Source organism: Cetorhinus maximus, chromosome 2 (genome assembly GCF_964194155.1).
Source record: "Cetorhinus maximus chromosome 2, sCetMax3.hap1.1, whole genome shotgun sequence".
NCBI classification, from domain to species: domain Eukaryota; kingdom Metazoa; phylum Chordata; class Chondrichthyes; order Lamniformes; family Cetorhinidae; genus Cetorhinus; species Cetorhinus maximus.
In genome coordinates, this window is record NC_135880.1 from 25,069,469 (window position 1) to 25,091,169 (window position 21,701).

Consider the following 21,701-nt stretch of genomic DNA (forward strand, 5'->3'; position numbering starts at 1 on the left):
CAGATGGTGTCTGAAGAGCATAAAAATACTGGATAAGCAAATTGTATTAAATTATGTTTATGTAATTATGTAAAAAATAATGAGTACCTGGAAGTGATTGCAAGCTTGAAGTTTTTCCAAGATATCTGTATTTTCATTTTTGTACAGCAATGGTAATTAAAATAGCTTTTCTGTCAGTTTGGGTATGAGTATTGTAAATTTATTCAGTGACAATCATCAGTTGAATATGCGGAAATGACAGTCAATATTTATATATATATATATTATTGACAAGTAATTGAAATGCATATTCCCTTTTGAGGAGAGATTGAGTCGATTAGAATTATATTCACTGGAGTTCAGAAGAATGAGGGGGGATCTCATAGAAACCTATAAAATTCTAACAGGACTAGACAGGGTAGATGCAGGAAGGATGTTCCCGATGGTGGGCAAGTCCACAACCAGGGGTCACAGTCTGAGGATATGGGGTAGACCATTTAGGACTGAGATGAGGAGAAATTTCTTCACCCAGAGAGTGGTGAGTCTGTGGAATTCGCTACCACAGAAAATGGTTGAGACCAAAACATTGTATGTTTTCAAGAAGGAGTTAGATATAGCTCTTGGGGCGAAAGGGATCAAAGGATATGGGGAGAAAGCATAATGAATGGCGGAGCAGGCTCGAAGGGCCGAATGGCCTACTCCTGCTCCTAGTTTCTATGTTTCTATGTTATGATTGTAAGACTATATTGGCCCAGATCTTCTGGTCTCTGGATTGCTGGGGACCAGACGTACAAACCAAGATTGCATTGGGACTCCACAAAATTCCCGATGTGCTGACCTCTAAGGGAATTGCCCTGGAAGTTTGAACTTTCGACAAGCAATTTCCCTGCTCCCCAGAACTCTAATCGAATGTCTTCGACTTTGAGCTAGAGTCAGGGACTTCAGAGGTTCCATGGGACTTAACTGAAAAGTAATCCAGGAAATGTCAGACAGAAAGATTCTAGCCTAACCTCTGGGTAACTAGGAATTGACCCCCCAATCACTCACGCTGAAACCACTACCCCCAGTCCAATCTTGATCTGCCAGACTAACCTTGTAACCCCTCGACTACACCCCTGACCATGCCCGTCCCCACTACTCCAGCCAACCAGACCAGACTATCCCCCACCACCCGACAACACCCAAACCTGATAAAACTAGCCCCTGACCTGACCATCCCTTCTGACCCAACCAGACTACCCCGACCCACCTACCAACTCACCCACATGCCATCCTAACCACCTGTCACCCTACCCACCTACCACCCGACCCACCCACTACCCTACCCACCTGCTACTCTATACCTACCACCATACCCACTAGCCACCCTACCCACCTACCTTCTCACCCCCTGCCACCCTACCCATCAGTCTTCTCACCCAACTACCATTCTACCCAAATAACACTACCCAAGTACCCCCTGTTCAAGTGCCACCCTACCCACCTACCACCCTACCTACCTGCCATCTTACCTGCCTGCCATCTTACCCACCTACTGCCACACCCAACTAAACCCTACCAAACTACCACCCTACCCAGGTACCACCCTACCCAACTACCAACCTAGCCACCTACCACCTCACCCACCTGCCACCCCACTCACCTACCACCCCATCCACTTACTCCCTCATCCGCCTGCCACCCTACCCAATGATTACCTCACCGATATGCCAACCTACCCACCTACCACCTACCCACCTGCCACCCTACCCACCTAGCACCCTACCCATCTAGCGCCCTACCCACCTGCCACGTAACCACTTACCTATTTACCTCACCCACCTACCCAGCCTACCACCATTCATCCATTCACCCATTCACTAACATTCACACTGGACATTTAAACTTACCCTGTGGCAGCTAGTGTCATAAAAAGGACATGTGTTCTGCCTTCACCCCGGACGCTACAGCGATACTTTGAAGTTCCCCGATGGATGATGTGCCCTGCATTTCTAGAGAATCCAGTCTCGGAAGACCCGGCAGGGAATATGGAGCAGCATGTAGACATGGAAAACTTTGAGCGGAGCAGCAAACTGTGATGCCATACGACTGGGTGACGCGCGTTGCCTGGAATGCACAAGAATAGCTGCTGCATTTGAAAGCTAATATGTACCTGTTCAAAGTCTAGGCCAGAGTTTTCCAGCCCCAGTCAAGGCAGGTTTCCCCACAGCGGGGCCAGTGAGCCATTGAAACCCTTGTTCACATCCCACCAGCATGAAGGCTGGATAATTCTGACCCTAATTGTAAAGAAGCCGATTTTCGAAACTCACAGAATCTTCACTAGAATCTGAAGTGACCAAAGTGTCCCCATAGGTTAACACTGTGGCATAGAGTCAGAGGCAGGAATTTCCCAGTCCCTCACACTGGCGGGATCTTCTGCTCCCGCCGATGTGAACGGAGATTTCAATGGCTTGGGGAACCTGCTGCAGGGTGGGGGGGGGTGCTGGAATATTCTGGCCATAGAGTCATTACAGCATAAAAGGAAGCCATTTGGTCCATCAGGACAATGATGGCTCTCTGTGGAGCAATCCAGTCAGTCTCATTCCCCCCCACTTTATCCCCGTAGCCCTGCAATTTTATTTCTCTCAAGCACCCTGAATTCATTGATTCTCTCCGCTTCAACCAGCCTCATAGGCAGTGAGTTCTAGCCATTACCACTCACTGTGTAAAAAAGTTGTTTTTCACATCCCCCCCTGCACCTCTTGACCAGAACATTAAATCTGGGTCCACTACTCCTTTTCAATCAACTAATGGGAACAGCATTTCTTTGTCTACCTTACCTAAACCTGTCATAATCTTCTACACCGCTATCAAATCTCCCTTCAATCTCCTTAGCTCCATGGAGAACAACCTCAACTTCTCCAACCCAATCTTCTAGCTAAAATCCCTCATCCATGGAATCATTTTGGTAAATCTCCTCTGCGCTCTCCCAAGGACCTTCATATCCTTCCTAAGGTGTGGTGACCAGAACACCATATTGCGTGATGTTAGCCATGGCTTTGTTGGTAGAATTCTTGCTTCTGGGTCCAAAATTTAGGCCTACAGTACAATCCAGAGCAATACTAATGGAATGCTGCACTGTTAGAGGTACTTAATTTGGAATGCCCTCTCAGATGAATGAAAAATATTCCATGTCACTATTTCAAAGAAGATGGGGGAGTTCTCCCTGGTGACCTGGTCAATGTTTACCCCCAACCAACAGCTAAAAATGGATCATCTGATCATTATCACATTGCTGTGCATCAATTGGACCCCATGTTTTTTTTTATTCATTCATGGGATGTACGCTTCACTGGCTGGATCAGCATTTATTGCTCATCCCTAATTTCCCTTGAGAAGGTGGTGATGAGCTGCCTTCTTGAACCGCTGCAGTCCATGTGGTGCAGGTACACCCAAAGTGCTGTTAGGAAGGGAGTTCCAGGATTTAGACCCAGCGACAGTGAAGGAACGATGATATATTTCCAAGTCAGGATTTTGAGTGACTTGGAATGGAACTTCCAGGTGGTGGTGTTCCCATCTATCTGCTGCCCTTGTCCTTCTAGTTGGTAGTAGGCATGGCTTTGGAAGGTGACTTTGAAGGAGCCTTGGTGAACTCCTGCAGTGCATCTTGTAGATGGTACACACTGCTGCTACTGTGCGTCGGTGGTGGAGGGAGTGAATGTTTGTGGATGTGGTGCCAATCAAGCGGGCTGCTTTGTCCTGGATGGTGTCAAGCTCCTTGAGTGTTGCAGGAGCTCACTGATCCAGGCAAGTGGGAAGTATTCCATCACATTCCTGACTAGTGCCTTGTAGATGACAGACAGGCTTTGGAGAGTAAGGAGTTGAGTTACTCGTCACAGGATCCCTAGCCCCTGCCCTGCTCTTGTAGCCATAGTATTTATATGGCTTGTCCAGTTCAGTTTCTGGTCAATGGTAACCCCGCAGGAAGTTGATGGTGGGGGATTCAGTGATGGTAATGCCATTGAACATCAAGGGGCAATGGTTGTATTCTCTCCTTTTGGAGATGGTCATTGCCTGACACTTGTCTGGCGCAAATGTTACTTTCCACTTGTCAGCCCAAGCCTGGATATTGTCCAGGTTTTGCTGCATTTGGACATGGACAGCTTCATTATCTGAGAAGTTGTGAATGGTGCTGAACATTGTGCAACCATCAGTAAACTTCTGACCTTATGATGGAAGGAAGGTCATTGATGAAGCAGCTGAAGATGGTTGGGCCTAGGACACTACCCTGAGGAACTCCTGCATTGATGTCCCGGAGCTGAGATGACTGACCTCCAACAATCACATCCATCTTCCTTTGTGCTAGGTATGACTCCAACCAGTGGAGAGTTTTCCCCCTGATTCTCATTGACTCCAGTTTTGATAGGGCTCCTTGATGCCACACTCAGTCAAATGCTGCCTTGATGTCAAGGGCAGTTACTCCCACCTCACCTCGGGAGTTCAACTCTTTTGTCCATCTTTGAACTAAGGCTGTAATGAGATCAGGAGCTGAATGGCCCTGACGGAACCTAAATTGGGCATCAGTGAGCAGGTTATAGCTAAGCAAATACCACTTGACAGCACTGTTGATGATCCCTTCCATTACTTTACTGATGGTGGAGAAGTTATTGTCTGGGTTGGCTTTGTCCTGCTTTTTATGCACAGGACATACCTGGGCAATTTTTCACGTAGCCGGGTAGATGCCAGTGTTGTAGCCGTACTGGAACAGCTTGGCTAGGGGCGCGGCAAGTTCTGGAGCACAAGTCTTCAGTACTATTGTCGGAATATTGTCAGGGCCTTTCCAGTATCCAATGCCTTCAGCTGTTTCTTGATAGCACGTGGAGTGAATCGAATTGGCTGAAGACTGGCACCTGTGATGCTGGGGACCTTCGGAGGAGGCCAAGATGCATCATCCGGTCTGCACTTCTGGCTGAAGATTGTTGCAAATGCTTCAGCCTTATCTTTTGCACTGCTGTGCTGGGCTCCTTCATCATTAAGGATGGGGATATTTGTGGAGCCTTCTCCTCCACTGAGTAGTTTAATTGTCCACCACCATTCACAACTGGACTGCAGAGCTTAGATCTGATCCGTTAGTTATAGGATCGCTTAGCTCTGTCTATCACTTGCTGCTTGTGCTGTTTGGCATGCAAGTAGTCCTGTGTTATAGCTTCACCAGGTTGACACCTCATTTTTAGGTATGCCTGGTGCTGCTCCTGGCACCTCCTGCACCCTTGCTTGAACCAGGGTTGATCCCCTGGCTTAATGGGGGATATGCCGGTCCATGAAGTTACAGATTGTGTTCGAGCATAATTCTGCTGCTGCTGATGGCCCACAGTGCTTCATGGATGCCCAGTCTTGAGTTGCCTGATCTGTTCAAAATATATCCATTTAGCACGGTGGTCTTGCCATACAACACGATGGAGGGTATCCTCAATATGAAGGTGGGACTTCATCTCCACAATAACTGTGGTCATCCCTACTGATACTGTCATGGACAGATGCATCTGCGACAGACAGGTTGGTGAGGATGAGGCCAAGTATGTTTTTCCCTCTTCTTGGTTCCTTCACCACCTGCCGCAGACCGAGTCTAGCAGCTATGTCATTTAGGACTCGGCCAGCTCGGTCAGTCATGGTGCTACTGAGCCACTCTTGGTGACGGACATTGAAGTCCCCCACCCAGAGTACATTCTGCACCCTTGCCACCCTTAGTGCTTCCTCCAAGTGATGTTCAACATGGAGGAGCGCTGATTCATCAACTGAGGGACGTGGTAATCAGCAGGAGGTTTCCTTGCCTATATTTGACCTGATGCCATGAGACTTCATGGGGTCCGGAGTCGATGTTGAGGACTCCCAAGGCAACTCCCTCCCGACTATGTACCATTGTGCCGCCACCTCTGCTGGGCCTGTCCTACTGGTGAGACAGGACATACCCAGGGATGGTGATGGTGGAGTCTGGGACATTATCTGTAAGGCATGATTCCGTGAGGATGACTATGTCAGACTGTTAATTGTCTGGTCTGTGAGACAGCTCTCCCAATTTTGGCACTAGCCCCCAGATGTTAGTAAGGAGGACTTTGTGGGGTTGACAGGGCTGCGATTACCATTGTTGTTTCCGGTGCCTGGGTCGATGCCGGGTGGTCCGTCTGGTTTCATTCCTTTTTTGTGACTTTGTCGCAGTTTGTTACAACTGAGTGGCTTGCTAGGCCATTTCAGAGGGCATACAAGAGTCAACCACATTGCTGTGGATCTGGAATCACACGTCGACCAGACCAAGTAAGGATGACAGATTTTCTTTCCTAAAGGACATTAGTGAACCATGTGTCCGACATTAAATAAAATTCGGAAAATTGTTGCCTATTGGACTAAAAGGGCAATGGCTATGAAGCAGAGAGTGATGATGAACAGTTGTATTTCAGACTGGAGGGAAGTATGCATTGGTGCCCCTTCCCCTTCCCCTTCCACCACCACCCTCCACCCCCCCACCCATTCCCTATGGTCCATGTTGGGGCCACTGCCCTTTTTGATCATATTAATGACCTGGTCTCAGGTTTACAGAGCATAATTTGAAAGTTTGTGGATGACCCGAAATACGAAAATGTAGCAAACAATTTGTAACAGACTCCAGGAAGACATAGACTAACAGGGCATAAGTAAGGCAGATGAAATTTAATGCAGAGAAGGGAAGAATGAGAGGAGACAACATGAACTATACAGTACAATTTTAAAGGAGATTCAGGAGCAGAGCCTCTGGAGGTTGTAGGTATGCACATTTTTGAAGGCAACAGGGCAGTGATTTGAGCCTTCGTGATCAACTCTTGTTTGGATATTGCCTTGTTTGACTCAGAAGCCCGCATTGGCTTGGTGGTCTCTGCTATATTTACTGCAGATGAGGGCAGTGTGCTGAGAAGGCACAGGATTCGCTGGTCTCTTTTCTCTCTGGACCCTCTTCTCAGCCAGCTGAGCTTTTTGTTTCTCTTTGTCTCTTCTGGTGCTCCTCCAAACAGTCCGATTTGACAATTTGACAAAATGACAGACTCTGTCGTTGAGGATGGAGATGTTGATGGTGTCTCCTCTTTGTTGCTTAATTTTCCAGCACCATTCTTAATTGGATGTGACATTGTTTGCTTTAATAGATATCCAGAGAGGACAGAATTCACTCAGTTGTACAGTAAGCAAGAAAATCAAAGACTAAAAAATCCAGTCTCCACAACCTGCAGCCTATCTGGTGTCTTGTGTAGAAGTATATACAATGATGGATCAATGTTCTTCTGCTTTCATAATTTGAATAAATCTTCCATAATTGCTATTGTAACAGAAGTATCCTAGAACTATTAACATCCTTATGATTACCATTGACCAGAAACTGAACGGGACTAGCCATATAGATACTATGGCTACAAGAGCAGGCCAGAGGCGAGGAATCCTGTGGTGAGTAACTCACCTCCTGACTCCCCAAAGCCTGTCCACCATGTACAAGGCACAAGCCAGGAGTGTGATGAAAAACTCTCCACTCTCCAACTCCGTCAACACTCAAGAAGCTTGACACCATCCAGGACAAAGCAGCCCACTTGATTGGCATCCCATCCACAAACATTCATTCCCTCTATCACAGACAGACAGTGGCAGCAGTGTGCACCATTTACAAGATGCACTGCGGGAATTCATCAAGGCTCCTTAGACAATACCTTCCAAACCAGTGACTATTACCATCTAGAAAGACAAGGGCTGCAGATGCATGGGAACACCACCACCTGGAAGTCCCCCTCCAAGCCATACACCATCTGGCATGGAAGTATATCGCTGTTCATTCACTGTCGCTGGGTCAAAATCCTGGAACTCCCTCCTAACAGCACTTGAGGTGGACCTACACCATATGAACTTCAGCCTTTCAAGAAGGCAGCTCACCACCACTTTCTCAAGGGCAATTAGGGATGGGCAATTATTGCTGGCCTCGCCAGTGATGCCCACATCCCATGAATGGATTAAAAAAAGTGAATGGATAGCTGCAAATTTTGAAGATGCTTACATTGGATTGATTTGGGTGTGACTTGAATCATTGTGCCAAGTGGACCTTAGCCTTTCCATACATAAATATGTAGGGCAGGATTTTTAGTTCAGTCGGAGCCCGCGATCGGCAGCCCAGGAGAGGCTGGGGAACGGACACCCAATCGCGATTTCACGCTGGCTGGCCAATTAACAGCCAGCCAACGTATAACGTGTGCTGAAAGGCTCAGCGCTGCCAGGGTGGGGGCAAAAAGAGGGCAAGGGCTGAAGTCAGCGCGGGCACGGGGGTGGTTGGAGGGGGGCGGGGGGGCGGGGTGGGTGCGCAAATTGAAAGCTCCCTGAAGGTTGAGGTCTGCCTCAGGGAGCTGAAATATTTAAAAGCAAGAAAAACAGGTTTTAAAATCAGGAGAAAGTGCCCACACATCAGAATCAGTCACCTGAACATTTGCATGATGAAAGTTCTGTCCATACATTTCAATTTTTTTAATTTAATAACGGAAACCTCATCCCACCCATGGATGAGGTTTCCTGAAAAACGCAAAGGCTGCCTGGCCAATTCGCCGATCCGCCAACCATAACGTTGGAAGGGCAACGAAACTTCTTCATTAACTACAACTTTGATAGCCTTAATTGGCCTCTTAATTGTCGGTGGGCGCGCTTCCAACTCTCGTGCGCCTGAAATATTGCGTGAGCGTGCGATGACGTCAGGACACTCGCCTGATGTCATCACACGCAATTTCACACTCAAGCAGGTTGGGCACGCGCCCGCATGCCAAGTGAAAAATTCTGCCCATAGTTTTGTGCTCTTGGTTTTTAATGAGTCGGATAGAGAGAACAATCGATCATAGTAGAATATAAGAGCTGATCATGCAATTAGTTTCTTAGGTTTAAAGCTGATATAAATGTTCTCATTGCAATACTACCCTAGGCAGTTGGTGATCCCATTGTAACTACCCTGGGCATCTGGCATGGATAATTGATGAGCCAGGGGTCAGAGTACAGATACCTAAATATGGTTGTTAGCCTTTAGGCATCTCAGCAGTACTGTTGTTCCCAACTTGCATATTTTTAGAAATGATTGCAATCGAAATGCCAAACATTGGTTTCATATTGTCTCCACTGAGCTAAATTGTCAAATCAATTATTTGATTATTATACCTAATTATTATATAGTCAGACACAGACAGTTTGGTAATTAACTGTTTCTCCCATTGAAGTGAAGTAAATTTTAGTTAACTTCTCAAATTAAGCTGCATAAATTTTATGTGTGTGTTAAGTATTTTGATCTTACACAGTGAATAATCTCTCACATATACCTTGCCTTGCTATGTATTTACAGATGAATGCTGGCAGAAGTCTGAAAAGTTAAGAGTGGTGAGTTACACACTAATTTTCTGCATTATCAATATTTTAAAATGTTTTCTATCCTCTATACTTTGTACAAAGGGTATGTTAAAGTAAATCACAGGGAGCAACTTGGCAGTACTTTTCTTTATACTTCACAACAGAAGAGAGAACATCACAATTTAAAGCTAGCTGTGCATAGGTTTGTGAAAAGAGTATGTATGTCAGGAATCTGGACCTGGGGGACAGTTTCCAGTTCACAGGCTGCATGATTTTCCATCCATAATGGACGGCCTTCTTGCATGAACTCCCATCATGCTCTGCCGCCCAAATGCTAAGTTTATCTCTGTGTATAACTTCAAAGTCAGGTTCCTTCTGGACCCAGGAGAGGAGCGATGTGAGAATTCTGGCGAAAAGAGTATTGCATTGCTCAGGATTAATGCCATGCGGAGTATGGCTCCACTGCCTTGTCAAGCTGGAAGAGGGCTGTGGGGGGGAGGGGACGATGAAAAATAGTTGGCAATCCTGCACACTTTCTACATTTAACCACAGATTATTTAATTACATTGAGAATGGGGCTGTTTCAATCAATTCCCTCAAAACATTTCAAAGTTAATGGGCAGGAGTGGAGTTTGTCACATGCATGGTAAGCACACGTTCAGGGCTCTCTCTTGGGTCTGAGATTAGCTACTGACTAGAGACTGATAGCTGCACTGTAACTACATCCTTAATGATGCATGGATTGTGGAGAGTTCTGTGGCTCAGTTGCTGCTTACTACACTTATTAAACAATCTGCTGGAGTTTTGCAATCTGCATTATGTTAAGCATAATATTAATATTTATATTAGCAAATATTTAAATTTTGTTCAGTTTATAAGAATTAGGTTTTCAATTTGCCACCCCTGCATTAAACTTTGTGGATCTGTCACTCGTTAGAAAAACTTTCTAATTTTCAGCTCCATCCATTTGGATGTTAAGGAAAAATTGGGCACTTTCTACCAAGAACAGTTAATCCACATTTCCAACTGTAGCCGGAGATGGCTTTGCTTAATTCCTTGCATGTTGGTGTTCTGAAAGGTGTTTCTTTTTTTTAAAAAAAAGGAATGACAAAAGCTCCCTAGCTTAAAGCACATCAATCTTAGAAAAGTGCCGCATTGGCACCTTTTGATCATTTCTCCATAGGATGGATTTTTGTAAAATAAAAAGAGCCACTTTGCATGTAGAATATTTTTGATCTCTATCTGGATGCAAACAGCCAGGAAATACAGCGTAATCACTGACAACCATATCGGCAGTTTGACTTTTGAAAAATTACTGCTGCATGAGGAGTTGGGCAACAAAGGGCTTTGAGCAGGCTGGGATGCTAGAGAGAGGATTAGATTTGAGTTTAGCAAGGTGAGCCACTGAGGTGGGACAGCAATGGTATGTTTATTCCTATTATGTTATTATGAAGTGCTAAATTGTATTGATGAAAATGGGTAAATCTAGTCATAATTGTTCTGTTTGTTTACTTGCTGGGAAATAAAGCAGGATAATGAGTTTTATCAGAATTTATCTCGCCAAGGGTTCCCTCGCATTGGAGAACTTGAATGAACGGGCACATGAAAGGCAACCGGGGCCAAATTTTCATGGTCTTGATGAGGACCAAGCGGAGGCGGGACCAGGAAAAAGATGGCCACCGAGTGGGATGGCCGGAGGCCCCGCCTCCATTCCCACCCTCAGCCATTTTCATGAGGGCTGAGGAAGGAGCAGGTCTTGGAACCTGTCCGCTCCTATTAAGGGGGCAGCTGGCATTGTTGCACTCTTTAAGAATCCACCCCGGAAAAGTTTTTTAAATTTTCATGCAGGTGGCTAGACTTTAGCAGCTGTTGGGTTTCACACCAGCTGCGTGAAAGTATGAATGATGGATTAGGGGCGAGAAGAGTTTATAAGGTGAGTAAAATTACTTTGCCTCCTTTTCAGTTTATCATGAAATGCTGTAGCATAAGTTCTGTGTTCAATAAGGTGAGTTATGACATTGCTGTGATTGGATGATGTGAATGTCAGATTGTTACTTCTGCCAACGGGCAAGCTGCCAAGTAAATTATCAAGGCTGTAAATGTGGAAAAGTCTTCAGATGAGTTAAAGAAGTTCATCTAATGGGCGAAAAGGTAGAGTACATTTGGAACTATTGAAGGGGTAACCTAGCCTGAATGCTTAATCTTTTCCTATTGCTTGTTCAGTCTGGATATTTGTTGAGATAGCAGTTCTGAAGTCTGTTTGTTTACTTGGGCAGTTTTATGGGCTCTTAGCTACAATACAACTGCCTAATCATTTTACAAGTGTTTGGCTTTGTTTACATAGCTGCTTTGCAGAGTCTGTTTGTTTACTCAGGGAATTGTATGGGCTATTCAATAACTTCCAACAGTTATAATAAGGCTTGTGAGTTTTGGCCATAAAATGGATATTGGTAAGGAGTAAGGATGAGGGGGTTGAGGTAATCAGGAGGTGATGGTGACAGGGTGAAAGTGAGGGAGTGAGGGGTTGAGTGGTTAGAAGGCTCAACTATATATGGATGAGCCAAGGTTTTTTTGGGAATGGGCACAGGTATTTTAACCTGCCCACCCTTGACTTAGCTCACCTTCATTTTCGCCTTGAGCATGTCCAGGCCGCTTAGGGCCTGGACCCCAAGGAAATTCTGCCTCCCGGCAGTCTCAACTCGGAGGCGAGATTGTGATGGTGAGATTAGTCTCATCTCCCAATTCCTGCCTCTGCCATGAAAATCCAACCTCAAGTGCCTGGCCCAGTGCACAAGTTACAACCTAGGCTATGTTATCATAAAAGTAGATCTAGGACAGTATGAATCAATTCCTATAAAAGCTCAATCTGCTTAAGGTAGCAGCTGACAGTATTTAACCCAGGACGACACATGCATATTCAACATTGATGCACTGAGTTCTGTTGTGCACTGTTTCTTGCTTTTCTTTTTTAAGAATAAAGGACCTGTGTCATTTTCATGTAATGTTTTTTAGTTATCTTCTGGTCCTGGAGAAAGCTTGTGTTGTTTTTTTTTTAATTCATTCATGGGTTGTGGGCATCACTGGCTAGGCTAGCATTTATTGCTCATCCCTAATTGCCTTTGTGCAGAGGTCGTGGCATAGTGGTATTCTCACTGGACTGGTATTCCAGAAACCCAGGAATAAAGCTCTGTGGACCTGGGTTCAAAACCCACCATGGCAGATGGTGGAATTCAAATCCAATAAAAATCTGGAGTTAAAAGTCTGACGATGACCATGAAACTATTAAAATGCCCTCTGAACGAGGACAGTTACGGATGGGAAATAAATGCTGGCCTAGCCAGTGACACTCACATCCCATGAACAAATATAAAAAAAAATTAAGAGTCAACCACATTGCTGTGGGTCTGGAGTCACATATAGGCCAGACCAGGTAAGGACAGCAGATTTCCTTTCCTAAAGAACATTAGTGAACCAGATGAGTTTTTACAACAATGTCATCATCAGACTTTTAATTCCAGATTTTTATTAAATTCAAATTTTACCATCTGCCATGGAGGGATTCAAACCCAGGCCCCCAGAGCATTACCCAGTCTCTGGAATATTAGTCCAGTGACAATACCACTATGCCACTGCCTCCCTGTGCACCAAATGCTGAGGTACTGACTAAAAATGACACTTAATGCATACTTTATCTTTGCATTTTGACATGTTTTTTGTAATGATAGTTATATACAGTTAAAGCCATTTGAAGTGTCAGAGTCAGACATTCAGATATACTTTCTGACATCCAAGAGATAGAGAATTGCAACTGACACAGTTTTGCTGCAAACCTAACAGCCTTTTATTAGCTAAAAGCTTAAAATTTAGTGTTACAAAGTATTTTTAGAAAAAATACAGTGACCGTTACCTAGTCAGCGGACTCTATCCGATCTGACTAGGACCGATCCGCTTTCCAGCGGGACTTCTCTCCTTGATGGTCTCGCTCCGATAACGCCATGCCAATGGGATTTTTTTAGCCTCCTCTTACCTTTGGGCTGCACAACAGCTACCCTTGTGTCCAGCCTTCTGTGCCTCTTAATTGGTTTCTGGGGTGCATGATCAGTCTGCTATTGGTCCACACCAAACTGAACTTAGTCCAAGATATCATGCTTAGTCAGCCTTCCTCATAGTCGGTTTGTATCATGCATGTAGTTGTTTAACCACAGGGCGCCTTTTTGACTCTTACACAGTTCAACTGTCTCACAGGTGATGGTGAGACAGTCCAAATCATGAACCGTTGTCTCTATCAAGTGTCGTTTGGGAAAACATGTTGTGGAAAAGACAGACTTTGCAAGCCACAACATGTATCGAGGATTGCAACATGTTCCAAGAATTGTCTGCTTATTTCCGCTGCAACTTTGCAATAATCTTAAGCCTCCTCCTACAGCTTGGGCTAAGAATTCTTGTACAACTAGTGCCATCCACATAATAAGTTTTAATTGTCTTCAGGAGATTTTCAGGACCAACCATATGGGTGCTGGCTCAAAGGAAATTGGGCAGATGTGTCCCTTCCCCAAACTAGAGTTAGACTGAACTAAAGAAACTTAACAAGTATCAACAAGTAGCCCTTTGAATTGTGGTTTCTTACCATTTCAAACACTGGACAATCGGAAAATTATGGATGACCCATGCAGCAATGAAACTACAATGGAAAGCTGATTGATGACACTACAAATATAGAAGCACATGTCCTAACCTGCCTGCAATTAGTTTTACCTCCTGCTGTCTCCAAAAATTAAAGATGACGTTTGACATGACTAAAAGAGTGTATCCAAGTCCAAAATGGCCTAATCTGGATCATGCGAGATTGTTTCTCCAGGCAGCTGGTTCTTTTTTTTCTCTGGATTTGTCTGCCCTTCATGTTTTTGTCTTGAATGCCTGAATGTGACAAAATGATCCAAGAATATTTAACTGAAGTTGTACTTATCCCTGCCCATTTAGAAGATGAAATGTTGTCCTCTCAATAGCCAGAGTGAAATTGGAGCATTGCTTTGGAAAGTAGTGCAATTTAAAGCGGAATGAAAGAAGTTCTAGAAGCACACAGATGTTTTCTATTTCCACTGTTTTCTGATAAAATTGAACTATTGAAGCTCTATCAATGAATATAGACACCCCTACATGCATGGACCCTCTTTTCAAATGCTGCATAATCTCACTGAATAGAATTAGGTAGTTTTTCTTTGAAGTGGTAATTACTTTTCAGAGGAAACTACCCTGCACAGTGTTCTGAACTCGGTCAACAACTGGTACTAAATAAGCAAAAATGTGATCTTCCTGGAATCATAGGGCTGTTTTTACTGGCCCCTGAGTGGTGGGAATGGAGGAGGAGCCGGAAAAATAACGGGAATCACGTAGGGTCTCAGCCTTCATGCAGCAGCTCGAGGGGCTATTGGATCCAGGGCGTCCATGGACCAAAGATGGGGCCATAGGAAGGAAAGGCAACTTCCCGTGAGCCCAATAATCACAGCAAAGAGGTTTCCCCTTTGACCCTTAGCCCCCTGAATTTTTTAACTTCCTTATCTAAAGGTTCCCCAAAGTCTCCGATCTGCTTCAGCTGGCTCCACCTCTCCTGCTGTCGCTGCAGAGGCTTGTGAGTTGCTGGCACTTTGATTGGGCAGCTTCAGACCCCCCCGCCATCACCTTTAATTGGATGGTGGACCTGCAGGAGACCAATTAGGAGGTCGCCTGCAGTAAGATCATCGAGCTGGTCTCACTGCTGACAAATGCAGAATTGGGACCCCCTTTTCACCCTGACTTTGGGATCCTGAAGCTCATGGTGAAATTCTGCCTATGGAATGATTACTGCACAGAAGAAGATCATTCAGCTCGTCGAGCCCTCAGGAGTTGAAATATTTGAAGTTGAGGGCACCAAACTGTTCGCAGTAGGAGTGGGTAGATGTTCTGGCAGTGAAGAGCTTCAAATGTTTGATGCTTAATTAATGTCTGAGGACCTAGTCCAAGTGCTGGAAACATTCCCCAACAGCTTAATAACCAAACCTATTAAATTACCACTGACATGAGTGACAACATAATGTGTTGAGTAGTGGAGAAAGATTTCAGCTGCTCCTTTGGAGTTCATCCATTATTTTCGGGCCTGTTTTCTGATTGATTTTGGCGCTGCTTTGTGATTTTCTTTCAGCCACTGAAGAAAATGCACTACATTTTAGTGAATAGAAATAATGTAAATGGGGTAGTGGAGCAAAGGGATCTGCAGTATTGTTAGGAACTAGAGGTAGTTTTAAGTAAGTTATATTTGTATTTGTGGGTGTTAGGAACAAGATACAGCTTTATATTTGTTTATATTTTTAATTTGCATGTTAAGAAAGGTGGTACCTGGGTTTGGTTTGAGTTTAGAGTTTTGTGAGATGGAGCCATCAAGTCTGGGGCCTTGTTTGTTTGATGAGGTTTTACGACTCTTGAAGTGAAGGGATGGGTTACCAAGGGGTTAGTTGTTTAGGGAAGTTAAAACAAAAAATAAACAAAGGAGAAAAAAACTGTGTTGTTGCCCAGCAGAAGGGGATCAGAAAGAGACCTACATTGATACAGGAAGAGACAAGAAAAACAGTTTTTAGTTTTAGTCGGTGTGTTTATACCACAGAGTGAAGACAGAAAAGGCCTAAGACTCTCTCTAGCTGGAAATGATGCCAGACTGTTAAGGAACTAGTGTGTATTGCTCTAAGTTAAAATAATAGTGTAGTTAGGGTGAGTTTTCTAGATATCTCAAGGGCGATACCAATTGTAGAAGGACATCTAGTTCAGAAGTCTACTGGAAAAGAAGCTTCTTTGCAACTGAACCAGCCCTAGCCTTGGTGTGGAAATCGTGGTATCTCCTCACTGGAGTGTCTATAAGGGTATTGCTGGGATAAAAGGTATAATGTGAGTTTGAATCATTTTTTCTTGGTGCCTATGGGCGGAATCATCCCAGGTTGCACTCAGTGCGATAGCGAACATGAAAAAAGTTATTTTGCCCGCTGGCCACAATAGCAGGTTTATGCACTGTATCACCTCATTCCCAGCACGCCCACCTCAGTTATAAAGCATTCATGGCAAACACACTGGATCGCTGGCAGGGCAAACTCTGATTCGCCTGCCCTGCTCAAGCCTTCAGTAGTACAGGTGCCATATTTAAAGGGCTCTCTAAGGGACCAAATGCTGCTGGAACATCATGCATGCCAAAGGGAGGAAATATGCTGCCCCCAAATTTAGTGATGCCTCCCTTGAGCACCTACTGATCACAGTGGATGTCCGTGTGAAGTCCTCTACTCCCGCTCTGGGTGAAGACCAGCAAGCAAAGGGATAAATCCAGCATGGGAGGCAGTGGCAGCGATGGTCAGCATCAACACCTGCACAGTGCCGAAAGAGGATGAATGATCTCCTCTGTTCTACCAGGGTAAGTCACTCTTTTCATCACTTTCAACTCACACACTCACAACCCATCACACACCCACAGGGATCTCACTCACTTCCAGTTGAAGGTACATCACCATTCATTCTCTCACAGCTTTATTGTCCTCATCCCATCTGTGGAACCACTCACCACTGCTGCCCCTCCTGTGGCCAGAGCTGGAGTAGAGGATATCACAGCGGGCTTCCACTGCATCCAAAAGGTGCTCGAGCAACGTGTCATTAAACCGGGAACTGCAGTCTTATTGCCTTTAAGGGCCATGTCTTATAGAGCCATAGAGTTATACAGCACAGAAACAGGCCCTTCAGCCCATTGTGTCTGTGCAAGCCCCTATCTATTCTAATCCCATTTTCCAGCACTTGGCCCGTAGCCCTGTATGCTATGGCGTTTCAAGCGCTCATCTAAATACTTCTTAAATGTTGTGAGGATCCCTGCCTCTACCACCCCCTCAGACAGTGTGTTTCAGATTCCAACCACCCTCTGGGTGAAACTATTTTCCTCAAATTCCCTCTAAACCTCCTGCCCCTTACCTTAAATCTATGCCCCCAGGTTATTGACACTTCCGCTAAGGGAAAAAGTTTCTTCCTATCTACCCTATCTATGCCCCTCATAATTTTATATACCTCTATCAGATCCCCCCACAGCCTTCTCTGCTCCAAGGAAAACAAACCTAGCCTATCCAGTCTCTCTTCATAGCTGAAACGCTCCAGCCCAGGCAACATCCTGGTGAATCTCCTCTGCACCCTCTCCAGTGCAATCACATCCTTCTTATAGTGTGGCAGCTGTGCAGCAGTCCTGGGCTGGAAGCACTGAGAGGTGTGCACGCGGCTGCACTTTAAATATGACGCACAGTCTGATGAAGCCCCGAGGTGATGGCGTGGCGGGCGAATGAGAGCCTGCCCGCCCACCATCAAAATGGCGTGTTTCCTGGGAATGCATGATTAATGAGGTGGGATTGGGACGATACCGTGAAATAGCATGAAAAGCCATTATTGCGACCAGCGGGTAAAAGGTCCTTTTCCCTGCACGCTACTGCACTTAGTGGAAATCTGGGACGATTCCGCCCGAATGCGGAGAAGAGCAAAACTGGAGGTCATCAATATAAAATAATCATAAGGTAAACAAGTGGGAAATTCAGAAGAAAGTACATTATGCAGAGAGTGGTGAGAATGTAGAGCTCACTACCACAAAGATTAGCGGAGGTGACTGGTATAGATGTTTTTAAGGGGAGGCTAGATAAGAACATGAGGAAGAAGGGAATCGAGGGTTATGAAAATAGAGTTAGAAAAGGAAGAAAGGGAGGAGACTTGAGTGGAGCATAAATGCTGGCATTGTTAGGTGAATGGCCTGTTCCTGTGTTGTATATTCTACCCAATTCTTTGTAAATTGTAGTAATAATGGCCTGTAATGCGTCAGAAAAATCTCTGTTGCTACTGATAGTAAAAATATTAAGAATAAGATGTGCCACAAAATAATTCCTAAACTCTGCATCTACTCAATTGTTCATCTACCGAACTGAAGGATTCTTTCCGTTTCATGAAGGAACTCTGTAAATATTAGAGAATGCTTTGTTAAATGCTGCACTGATTAGATACTGTTGGAAACTCTCACATTTACCTTCCCCCTCAACTGAATTATTTGAGTACTTTCAGTTTTTCACAGTTGAATTGAGGTCCTATTTTTACCTCATTCTAAATAAACATTTTCAGGTACATGAACTATTTGTTTTCCATAAATTCATAAAATGAGGTGTTAATCATTTTGTTTTAAAATCAATGATTACTCCCACTAATGTGGTGAACACTTTTAGTCAGCATAATATCCCACAGTGTAATTTACTGGCAAGTGGAGATTAACCTATATATTTTCTTAAGGGTAAATCCATGTAGTTCTACTTAGTCTGGAGTATGAGGCACTGAGGTTACATTAAGTCACATCCAGTGTACATCACAGAAATAGGTCATTTAGCCCAACTGGCCTACTCCAATGTTTATGCTGCACAGGAGCCTCCTTCCATCCTATTTCAAAGAACTCTTTCATCATATCCTTCTATTCCTTTCTCCCTCATGTTCTTCCCTTTAAATTCATCAATGTTATTTGTCTTAACTAGGCCTTGTGAGTAGCACATTCCACATCCTTGCTGGGTTTCTCCTGAATTCCCAATTGGATTCCTTTGTGACTGTCTTTCATTTATAACCTCTAGGTTTGGAATTCCTCACAAGTGGAAATATTTCCTTTACATGTACTGTATTAAATCTTTTCATTATTTAGAGACTTCTTTCAAATCACCCCACAGCCGTCTCTTTTCTCGAGAAAATGAGCCCCAGCATGTCTAGCCTTTCCTGACAAGTGTATCCTCTTAGTTCCAGTACTACCCTTGTAATTTTTAGTTTTTCTGTACCTGCGGCAGTGCTCTATGTGCCTTTGATAGTGCTCTGGTTTTGCCAATTGTAACGACAGTGAAACAGTCAACCATTGGCATCACTACAGCTATGGAATGGACTGAAACTTTTAGGATACCCAAAAGTCACTCTTAGAGGTAGCCTGCTGCTCCACACGGTGTGCTGTTGAAGTCTCTGCAGATGGAAGTCTTTAGAAATCACTTGAATTGACATGAACTTTTTCAGGGTGACAGGCGGTGACTAGTGGGGTACCACTGGGATCAGTGCTTGAACGCCAGCTATCCGCAATACATATCAATGATTTGGATGAGGGAACCAAATGTAATATTTCCAAGTTTGCTGACGACACAAAATTTGGTGGGGATGTGAGCGATGAGCAGGGTGTTAAGAGGCTTCAAGGTGATTTAGATAGGTTGAGTGAGCTGGCAAATACATGGCAGATGTAGCATAATGCGGATAAGTGTGAAATTATCCACTTCGGTACGAAAAACAGAATGGCAGAGTATTATTTAAATGGTGTTAGATTGGGAAATGTTGATGTACAAAGGGATCTGGGTGTCCTTGTATACCAGTCACAGAAAGTGCAGCAAGCAGTTCAGGTGGCAAATGGTATGTTGGCCTTCATTGCGAGAAGACTTGAGTATAGGAGCAAAGATGTCTTACTGTAGCTGTACAGGGCCTTGGTGAGACCACACCTGGAGTATTGTGTTCAGTTTTGGTATCCTTACCTAAGAAAGGGTATACTTGCCATAGAGGAAGTGCAGTGAAGGTTCACCAGTCTGATTCCTGGGATGGCAGGATTGTCATATGAGGAGAGATTGGGCCGACTGGTCGCCACATTATAGGAAGGATGTGATTGCACTGGAGGGGGTGGAGAGGAGATTCACCAGGATGTTGCCTGGGATGAAACATTTAAGTTATGAAGAGGTTGGATAGACTTGGGTTGTTTTCATTGGAGCAGAGAAGACCGAGGGGCGACCTGATCGAGGTGTACAAGATTATGAGGGACATGGACAGGGTGGATGGGGAGCAGCTGTTCCCCTTAGTTGAAGGGTCAGTCACAAGGGGGCATAAGTTCAGGGTGAGGGGCAGGAGGTTTAGGGGGGATGTGAGGAAAAACATATTTATCCAGAGGGTGGTGACAGTCTGGAATGCACTGCCTGGGAGGGTGGTGGAGGTGGGTTGCCCCACATCCTTTAAAAAGTAGCTGAATGAGCACTTGGCACGTCATAACATTCAAGGCTATGGGCCAAGTGCTGGTAAATGGGATTAGGTAGATAGGTCAGGTGTTTCTCACGTGTTGGTGCAGACTCGATGGGCCAAAGGGCCTCTTCTGCACTGTGATTCTGTGATATGGGGTAGGCCATTTAGGACTGAGATGAGGGGAAACTTCTTCACTCAGAGTTTGGCGAACCTACGGAATTCTCTACCACAGAAGGCTGTGGAGACTAAGTAACTGAATATATTTAAGAAGGAAATAGATAGATTTCTGGACTCTAAAGGCGTCAAGGGGTGCCTGGAGTGCACGGGAGTATGGCGTTGAGGTAGAGGATCATCCATGAACATATTGAATGGTTGAGCAGGCTCACAGTGCAGAATGATCTACTCCTGCTCCTATTTTCTATGTTTCTAAGTTAACTTGTACTTTTACTTTATTAAACTTGCTGTGAAAACCCTTGAAAAAGTTATGACTTGTTGAATGAGGTATAACTGGGTTTTTAATGCATATTAATTCATAGTTACCTTTGAACAACTTCTCTTGACGAGAAAAAAAAAATTTTTTATTTTGTGGAATGTTAAATTTCTCCATTTTCATCAAAAAAAATCCAAGAAGGGTTTTTTTTAAGTTTGTTTATGATATTTTGTCTTCCAGCTAAACCCCATGTGTATGCCCCAATTTTTATTTTGCTGCCTGAAAAATGATTAAAAATGAAAGATAATCTATGGTTTTTACTTTCTGCTTTTCTGGCTGAGAATTCTTCAATATGAGTGGCTGCTTAATCGCAGGAAGACATCCTGATTGGGCACTGCAAATCATCTTGAGCTGACACTGGAATGAAAGTAACATTGGAGAAGATGGAATTAGCAACACGGGCAGTATCTTCCATTCTGGAGGCTAAGTCCAGTGGCGGGCGGGAACGTCAACGTTATTCCCGCTGGGCGGTGGTGCAGCTGAACGTGTGTGATCTTCCGCTGGTCAGCACATTGCTCATGCATCCACGAGAATCGATAAATTTCATGGTGGGGCAGGCAGGGAGTCATCCGCTGCGCTGTCACCTCATGGGGTCGAAGGGCCTGGTGCCATATTTAAAAGGCACCTGGATAGACATTCACTCAATGTCGGCCAGGACCTCCACATTATTATTCCAGAACTGTTGCAGCTGCAGCTCATAGTGGAGAAGTTGACAGATGTGAGCAAACACATCCTGGGAGAGATGAGGGCGCCTCCGGCTTTGCCTTTGGCTCTTTTCTAGGTAGAGTGCCACCGACAAAACACCCATGGGTGGGCC

The 21,701-nt window shown here is 44.6% G+C and overlaps 1 long non-coding RNA gene across 1 annotated transcript in view; it reads left to right on the forward strand.

The window, feature by feature from the left end:
* Nucleotides 1-9,333: 9,333 nt before the first annotated feature.
* The window catches only part of LOC144690163 (uncharacterized), a 1,928,633-nt gene continuing 1,916,265 nt past the window's right edge, over nt 9,334-21,701 (forward strand). Inside the window, exon 1 of the long non-coding RNA XR_013578781.1 lies at nt 9,334-9,375. This is a non-coding gene — a long non-coding RNA (uncharacterized LOC144690163). The remainder of the gene's footprint in view (nt 9,376-21,701) is intronic.